The sequence below is a fragment of the Vicia villosa genome, linkage group LG2 (assembly GCF_029867415.1).
Source record: "Vicia villosa cultivar HV-30 ecotype Madison, WI linkage group LG2, Vvil1.0, whole genome shotgun sequence".
Lineage (NCBI taxonomy): Eukaryota > Viridiplantae > Streptophyta > Magnoliopsida > Fabales > Fabaceae > Vicia > Vicia villosa.
In genome coordinates this window covers 166,575,481-166,582,991 of record NC_081181.1, presented here as the reverse complement: position 1 = coordinate 166,582,991, position 7,511 = coordinate 166,575,481, and the positions used below count along the sequence as shown (strand labels likewise).

The window sequence follows — 7,511 nt, the reverse complement described above, 5'->3', positions numbered from 1 at the left end:
TGAAAAATTTGAGGTGGAGTTATTGAGAAAATAAGGGTATAAATGACAAATTATAACATTAAATTATAAAACGACACTTAATTAGAAACAAAAAAATTCTTATAAAACGACAGTTAAAAAGGAACGGAGAGAGTATATGATAAGCCCAACTAACATAAACTATTTTAAATAATTTAAAGCTCAATTTCATACTCTATCATTTTCAATGTTTGAGCGTCTAAAATCTCTACACTGAGCATTTAATAACTTATAATGATTTAGAAATTCATTTAAATTTTAATTTTTTAGTCAAATGTTGATTTATAAATAGCTCTAACTTGTTTACATTATTAATAAATATAAATAAATGTTGTCTTGAGAAATTAAATCTTAGATCAATAGTTTATTTTGAAATTTAAAATTGTTATATTTAAAAAATATCAATAAATATTTCAATTTTTTTTCATCGCAAATGAAAATTGGCAAAAAAAAATTCAAGATTTTAATTAGACAACATTCTCAACAAATGTCATTAGCTATTTTCCTTTAAAGGCACGACTCTTGAAGATAAATTCAATTCATAAATATAAATATCATTCAATTATATTGATCTCTTACAAAATTACTTGGATATTGTTCGTAAGAGTTGTCACAATTGCTAAGATATGCAAGCCACAAACATTGAGCCCCACACAATCTAGTCCAAAAGATATGTTCTCTCTTTCATGTTACCAATGCTTCATTGAAGGATACTGTCTTCCGTGATACAGTGAGGTGGCTGAAAACACCCACGTCATTATATAATATAACCATGCAATTAAAACATGCAAGCATTATAAAAAAGAGATGATTATAGAAATGTGATAATAAAGAAATAAAATTTTAAGCTACACTCGCGAAACATGTGCAATTAATTAGAGATGGGATACTAAAGAAATAAAACAAATAAAAAGTAAATTATTTTGGGAGTTAAATAATGCTAGCAACACACTTTTTAATATATTATTTTTATAATTAAGAAATAGATAAGTAATTAAAATAAATTACAAATAACTATAATAAATTACGAGAGAGAATAATTTGTAAAAAAAAATAGAGATAAAAGTAAAACTATCAAAATTATAACATTTAAAGAAAGAAAATTTTGATACTATAGAGAATTTGGAAATAAGATAATAAGTGATTTCTTCCAACTTTATTAGTAGTTTTGGGTTTGAATCAAGCAACACACAAATATGTTAAATTTTTTTCGAAGGAGAACTTTGACAACCATTATAGTTCTCTCTAATTTGAGAGACTAGTCTCTAGAGTTGCACGTAGGTTTCAAAGGCCGATAAAAAAATACAAACAATAAAACACAATCAATCAGGTAAAAGGAAAATTACATAACCCATCAGACGTTGTTTATGAAGATAGTCTCTCTAATCATACCAAAATATGTTGAAGTTAACTGATTCATCATAGTAACATAAAGTTTTTGTTGTTACGATCCTTGAGTTCACTTGTCAATTATATTTAGGTTTTTGGGTTATTCTCACGTCTAGGGGCTTAAACACATAAAAAAATAGTTAGAACATAGATTGACGTCTTTCTAATCAGGTAAATCGAGTTATTCCACATGTCTTAATATTTAAACCTTGAATGTCTCTACCATCATATCTTCCATCATGACGGATACGGGCATAAAATTCAATTTATTTGGTTTTACTGATTCTAATTGGTGCGGTGATAAAGATTATCGAAAATCTACAGCTTGATACATCTTTATGTTCGGTGGAACATCAGTCTCGTGGTGTTCGAAGAAGGAATCAATAGTTATACTCTCGTCTTGTGAGACTGAGTATATTGTCGCTTCGTTACGTGCGTGTCAAGCCGTGTGGCTAATGAATCTATTAAATGAGCTAGGCAATAGTGAAGGTGAGGCTATTACGCTCTTGATTGACAATGTTTCCGCTATTAATTTTGCTAAGAACCCAATTGCACATGGGAGAAGCAAGCACATTGAGATGAGGTTTGAGTACGTGGGGGAGCTTGTAATTGAAAGCAAGTTAAGATTGGGATATTGTAGAAGTGAAGACCAAATTGCTGATTTGATGACTAAGAGAGCTACAAATGATCTATTTAAAAGATTGAAGATGAGCATGAGCATGGGAGACATGGAGCACTTGAATTAAGGTGGTATGTTGTGTGAAAATACACTTATTCAAGTGCTGCAACTGATTAACACATGGGTGTAACCGATTACAGCGGAAAGAAAATCACTTCTGAACAACACAAAATAGAAATCATCGTAGGTGTAACTAGTTAACGTGACCGGTTAACACTATTTTGATTTAATTGTTGTAACATCTATAACCGGTTAGCGCTTTGTGTTAACCGATTACAGATTTGAGTTTTTGGTTTTTCTTTTGGATGATATGTTTAGTGTCTCAATTATTTTGTAATGTTTGTATAAATGCCTTGAAGGCATCCTCATAATTAGTAATGAAAATTATCATTCTCACCCTTAATTATCTGTCTCTCCTTAGTTTTCTTCTCTCTCACTATCTCTTTCTCCACGTACTCCATTGTTTACCGATCTTTATCTTTTGATTGATTGTTAAAACAACATGAACTTTTGCAAAAAATTAAACAGAAATTAAAATCAATAATAAAAATATATAAAGTTTGAAGAATTTTTAAAATAAATTTGTTATAATTAGAGGAATTAATTTTTTTTATAATTAGAGGGATTAAAAATATATTTAATTCTTAATTAATCAAACAAAAATAGTTTTTGAAATTGAAATTGAATTTCTTAGAAATTTTGTGTTGTAATTTCTTTTGTATCAATATATTATCATATCACTATTTTTAAATAAAAAAGTAATTTTAAAACAATAGGAAATCAATTTTATTAAGAAGATCAAATGAAACATTTATTTTAATATAATTTTTAAAAATATTTGCCTTTAAGAGAATTTATTGTTATTATTTTTTACAATAAGAATTTGATCTTATATAATAGACAATTTAAATTCTATTTTACAAGACATATAAATATGTCAAAATTAATATTGATTAGTATAACTAAATTATTAAAAATATTAGAAAGTATAAATTAATGTTTAAAATATATTATAATAATACAAATAAATTTTTATTTATTTAAATGGAATGATTTGTTAGACCTTAATTTGTTTGTTCTCTTGGCCTAAGTGTACTAGTTTTATATAAATAAATTTCTAAAATAAACTACTATTTCTGTTTTAAAAAGCCATACTTAAATTTGAGATAAACTAGGACACATGTTTGATGTCTCTATAGGCAACCTATATTTATGCCCCTAATACCATTCCCAAAGACTTGTCATGGAGGTAGGGCTGAGAGTCCTTGTTATTTCCATGTGAGAAAAGTACCCAGAATTGTCTGAGGCGATGACGCTACATTGTATATGCCAAAAAATATTTGAGTACTCTGCCGACAAAATGAGCATTACTTCTTCTTAGTTATGCACAAAATTTCATTTGCTTACTTTGCATCTTAATGAATATCTAAGGTTGATATATTGAATTTAAATAATTAATCTTTCTACATAGTGGTAAATAATTTCTAGGTCGATATACCCATGGGTTTATTTTCTTATTCTAAACTTTCTTTAATAAATAAAAGATTTTATTAAAATGAATATACAAGGAATCATCGAACCCATAACAACAATTTTAATGAAATCCAATTAACATAAATAAAATTTTGTATATCAAGGGATTCTCAATCCCCTTTTTTAGATGTTTCTCACTCTTGACTCTTGGCAGTACGTCTAATTAAATTTAGGAGAAAAAGGGTGTATTAGGATTTGGCATGTCATAGTCTGATCAATCTAAAAATTTCGAAATGATATATCGTTTTCAGATAAATGTTGTCAGTGAAAGACATGGAAGATTTAAGAATTCATTTGGCTTGAAAATGGTAGCTTGATAGGTATGTGGGGAACTCATGTGCTTTCTCGACTTGACTCGAGAATTCTATCAGACATTTGAGTCAATAGTAGATAACTTGAATGTCTTCGGCCTCCTTTTGGTGTGTTTTTGCTGCTCAGTAGACATTTGTGCCTTTTTTTTGTTCGCATGTCTTTTCTTAGGAAGATCTAGCTTGATTTTCCCTCTGGTGCTCTTAGTTTTTGCATTGGTATTTTTGGTTTTTGTCCATGTTCACTACAAGAAAAAAGCCAATTTGCCAGGGGCTTAACCCCTCACTAGTGGCAAAAACCCCTCAAAACTACAAAATTTGCAAGGGGAATGTTCCCCTAGGAAAACAGGGGGTCACACATCGTTTTCCGAGGGGCTTTGAAAATCGCCAATTTGCCAGGGGCATACCCCCTCGCTAAATGTTGTCCCTTATTTCAAGTCTGCAACATGCAGACGTAGGCTCTAGCTAGTGGGTCAGAGTGCGTCAGATATTTTGCTTGGGGATAAGCCCCTCGCAAAAATCAATAGTTTTTAATTTGCTAGGTGTTATGCCCCTGGCAAAATGTAAATCTAAATTAAAAAAATATGAAATTTTCTAATTTAACATATATTAATTCTAATTAAAGACAATATTACTTTTCTTATGAATACATTTGATTCTTTAATATATATTAATTAAACATATAAAACATATAAACATACTTTTCTAATTAAAGACCGTATTACTTTTCTAATTAAACATATATGCACTTTTTATTTTCTAATATATATTAATTAAACATATAAACATACTTTTCTTATGAATACACTTAAAGACATTTTTTTTTCTTTACAATCTATACGGTTAAAAAATATATATTGTTTCTTTCTACAATAAAACGTATTACTTTTAAACTGTTTTTCTTTTATTTTAAAATATTTTTAAACATTAACATAATACATATATTTTTTTAAACATAAACATTTCACTTATAAACATAAACATAATATCATTTTTTTGAGAAAAAAATAAATATAAGCATCTACAAGAAAAAAAAAATAGAGAAGAGAAGTAAACATTTTAAAGAAAAAAATAGAGAAAATATGTACCTTGGATGAACACACAACAATATAGATTTGAACTTTTTGGTTGCTTTGGATGATATAAATAGTTTCTAAAATCAAAAAACAAAAAATAAATATTATTAATAAATATGTTATATAAACTAAATATATAAATTTGATAAAAAAGTTAAATAAAAAATTATTAACTTAAGTGTTTACTGGGAGGAAATGATAATAGAGAGAAGAAAGGATATGAAGATGGGAGAAATGGAGAAGAAATAATATGAAGATGGGAGAAATTGAAGAAAGTGAAGTGGATGGGAGAAAGTGAAGAGAAGTGGATAATTATATTGTGCAATTGGTTGGGGGGGGGGGGGGGGAAGCCCTTCACAAATTGTAAACATTTTTTAAGACCAACTGACACGCTGCACAAGAAATGAGTGATGGGACAATTGGTCAGCATTTGCGAGGGGCAGCCCCTCACTGATTGCGAAGTCAGAATTTGTGAGGGGTACCCCCTCACTGATTGCAAAGCGGTAAAAATTTTCAAAATTCAAAAATCCCTCTTTTTATTTTGCGAGGGGAACCCCCTCACTAATTGTTTTTTTAATTTTGTTTTCTGATTTGAGGTTTGCGACGGGGTAACTACCAAGCAATGTCAAAATTTAGTGAGGGGTTAACCACCTCACAGATTCTCCTAGCTAAACAACCTTTTTCTTGTAGTGGTTGTACCGACGTTTTGATCTTGAAGTGTTGATGTTGTTTTGATTGTTTGTTGTTTCTTTTGTTGTTGTTGTTGTGCTAGTTGTTTGGTACCTCTTGTGATGTTGATAAGCTATTGTTTTGTACAATTGGCCTTTGGTGCCTCGTTATATTTATATATAGTTAATTTCTTTAAAAAAATCATGACCATGCAATCCTTACTACTACAAAAAACACATTTAACCTCGGTCGCAAAGGGGATTTAACCCCAGTTACACAGGCCAGATAACGAAGAACGTCATGAAAATTTACCACATTGCCTATCGGTTTTGAAATAACCGAGAGATAAAATGTTCTTCACATTTGTTCGATTTTTAACAGCTTCATTTTTTATATTTTCAGAATGGATGGTGCACCCCACATTTCCTCTCAGTTATTTAAGAAATCGAGATAATAGAGAATCATTATTACTTCAATTTATAATGATAACCGAGGGGAAAACATGGTTATTTATATATTTTTTATTTTTCTATATTTTGGTTTGAACCTGTATTACATAACTATATTTTGACCATTTATAAAACAAAAATATTGTACCTTTTGCCCATTTCTCAAACAGAAATATTGTACAAAAAATATTAATTGTTTACACCATTTACAAAACCAAAATGCCACGTGTACAACTTATAATTTTACAACAAATCAAAACTAAAATAATGATTAACCAACAAAAACGATAACCAAAATACAAAGTCTTGTAGGTCGTCCAAAAGTTCTCTTCTTTCACCGGTCGTTACACACTTATAGTTTGTACCATAATTGAAACCAATTAAGATCATCAAAAACAATATTAAATCTTTAGTAAGAAGAATATAAAAAGATAAATGAAAAAATATATATTACTAAGTGATATAAAACATTTACTTACATGTGTTGCGAAAGAAGGGGTATTAAAATTTAAATATGAATAATTTTTTTTAGATGAGATACACAAAAATGTTGTGAAAGAAGGGGTATCAAATTTTAAATCTTGATTTTCATCATTATCAGAGATATATTTTCTTATTAGAATAATTGAACATCTTCTGTCAAAAGGATCTGAGACATAAAAAACTTGTTTTGATTGGGATGCCATGACAAGTGGTTCGTTCATAAAAGCCGCCTTTCAAAGATCAACTTGTGTGAATCCTAATTCATCGGTTTTTAAACCAGTGTCACTATCAATCAACTTGCACTTAAATGAAGGCACTTTAAAAGTAACATAATCAATCTCCAAAATCTCCTCAATGACCCCAAAGTACGCTCTAGATGTCAGGACAAGATTCTTAAATTTTGGACTAGACAAGTACATTGATACAACTTCAACCATAACCCCACTATTTTGCATGGTACTACGATCTTCCTTTGATTTTGTATAGAATGGATATTTAGTAGTGTTGTATGGACTCCGAGCTATTACATTAAACTTGGGCATATGAGACATCCATTTAACTGTCTCTGATGCACTACTCTCTTTAGAAACTCTTTCATTAAACCAAATTATGAAAGTTTTGTTATGCTCTGTCAACAATATTTTTTCACTCATCCGGAGGAAATTTTCCTTGATAAGACTTTTGTGAATTGTCAAGTAAGGTTGAACTTCACTAACATTATTCAATATATACAAATGTACATGAAGAACTACATCTTGGTCAAATGTCATAACATTTAAACCTTGAATACCTCTACCATCATATCTTTCATCCTAATGAGACTTGGGAATTCCTATAGAGTTCTCTTTTGACAAATAGTTTGTACAAAACTCAATAGCTTCTTCTGTGATGTAGCATTCAACGATTG

At 29.4% G+C, this 7,511-nt stretch overlaps 1 long non-coding RNA gene across 2 annotated transcripts; it reads right to left on the bottom strand.

Moving 5' to 3' along the window:
• Window positions 1–530: 530 nt before the first annotated feature.
• Window positions 531–5,793, bottom strand: LOC131647341 (uncharacterized). Of its 2 annotated transcripts, none has more exons than XR_009297798.1 (3): window positions 5,681–5,793; window positions 5,016–5,080; window positions 531–757 (listed from the first exon to the last, which is right to left on the bottom strand). It is a non-coding gene; the product is annotated as an uncharacterized LOC131647341 (long non-coding RNA). The 2 variants fall into 2 exon arrangements; XR_009297797.1 differs by having other exon boundaries at window positions 5,178–5,721.
• Between the last annotated feature and the right edge of the window lie 1,718 nt (window positions 5,794–7,511).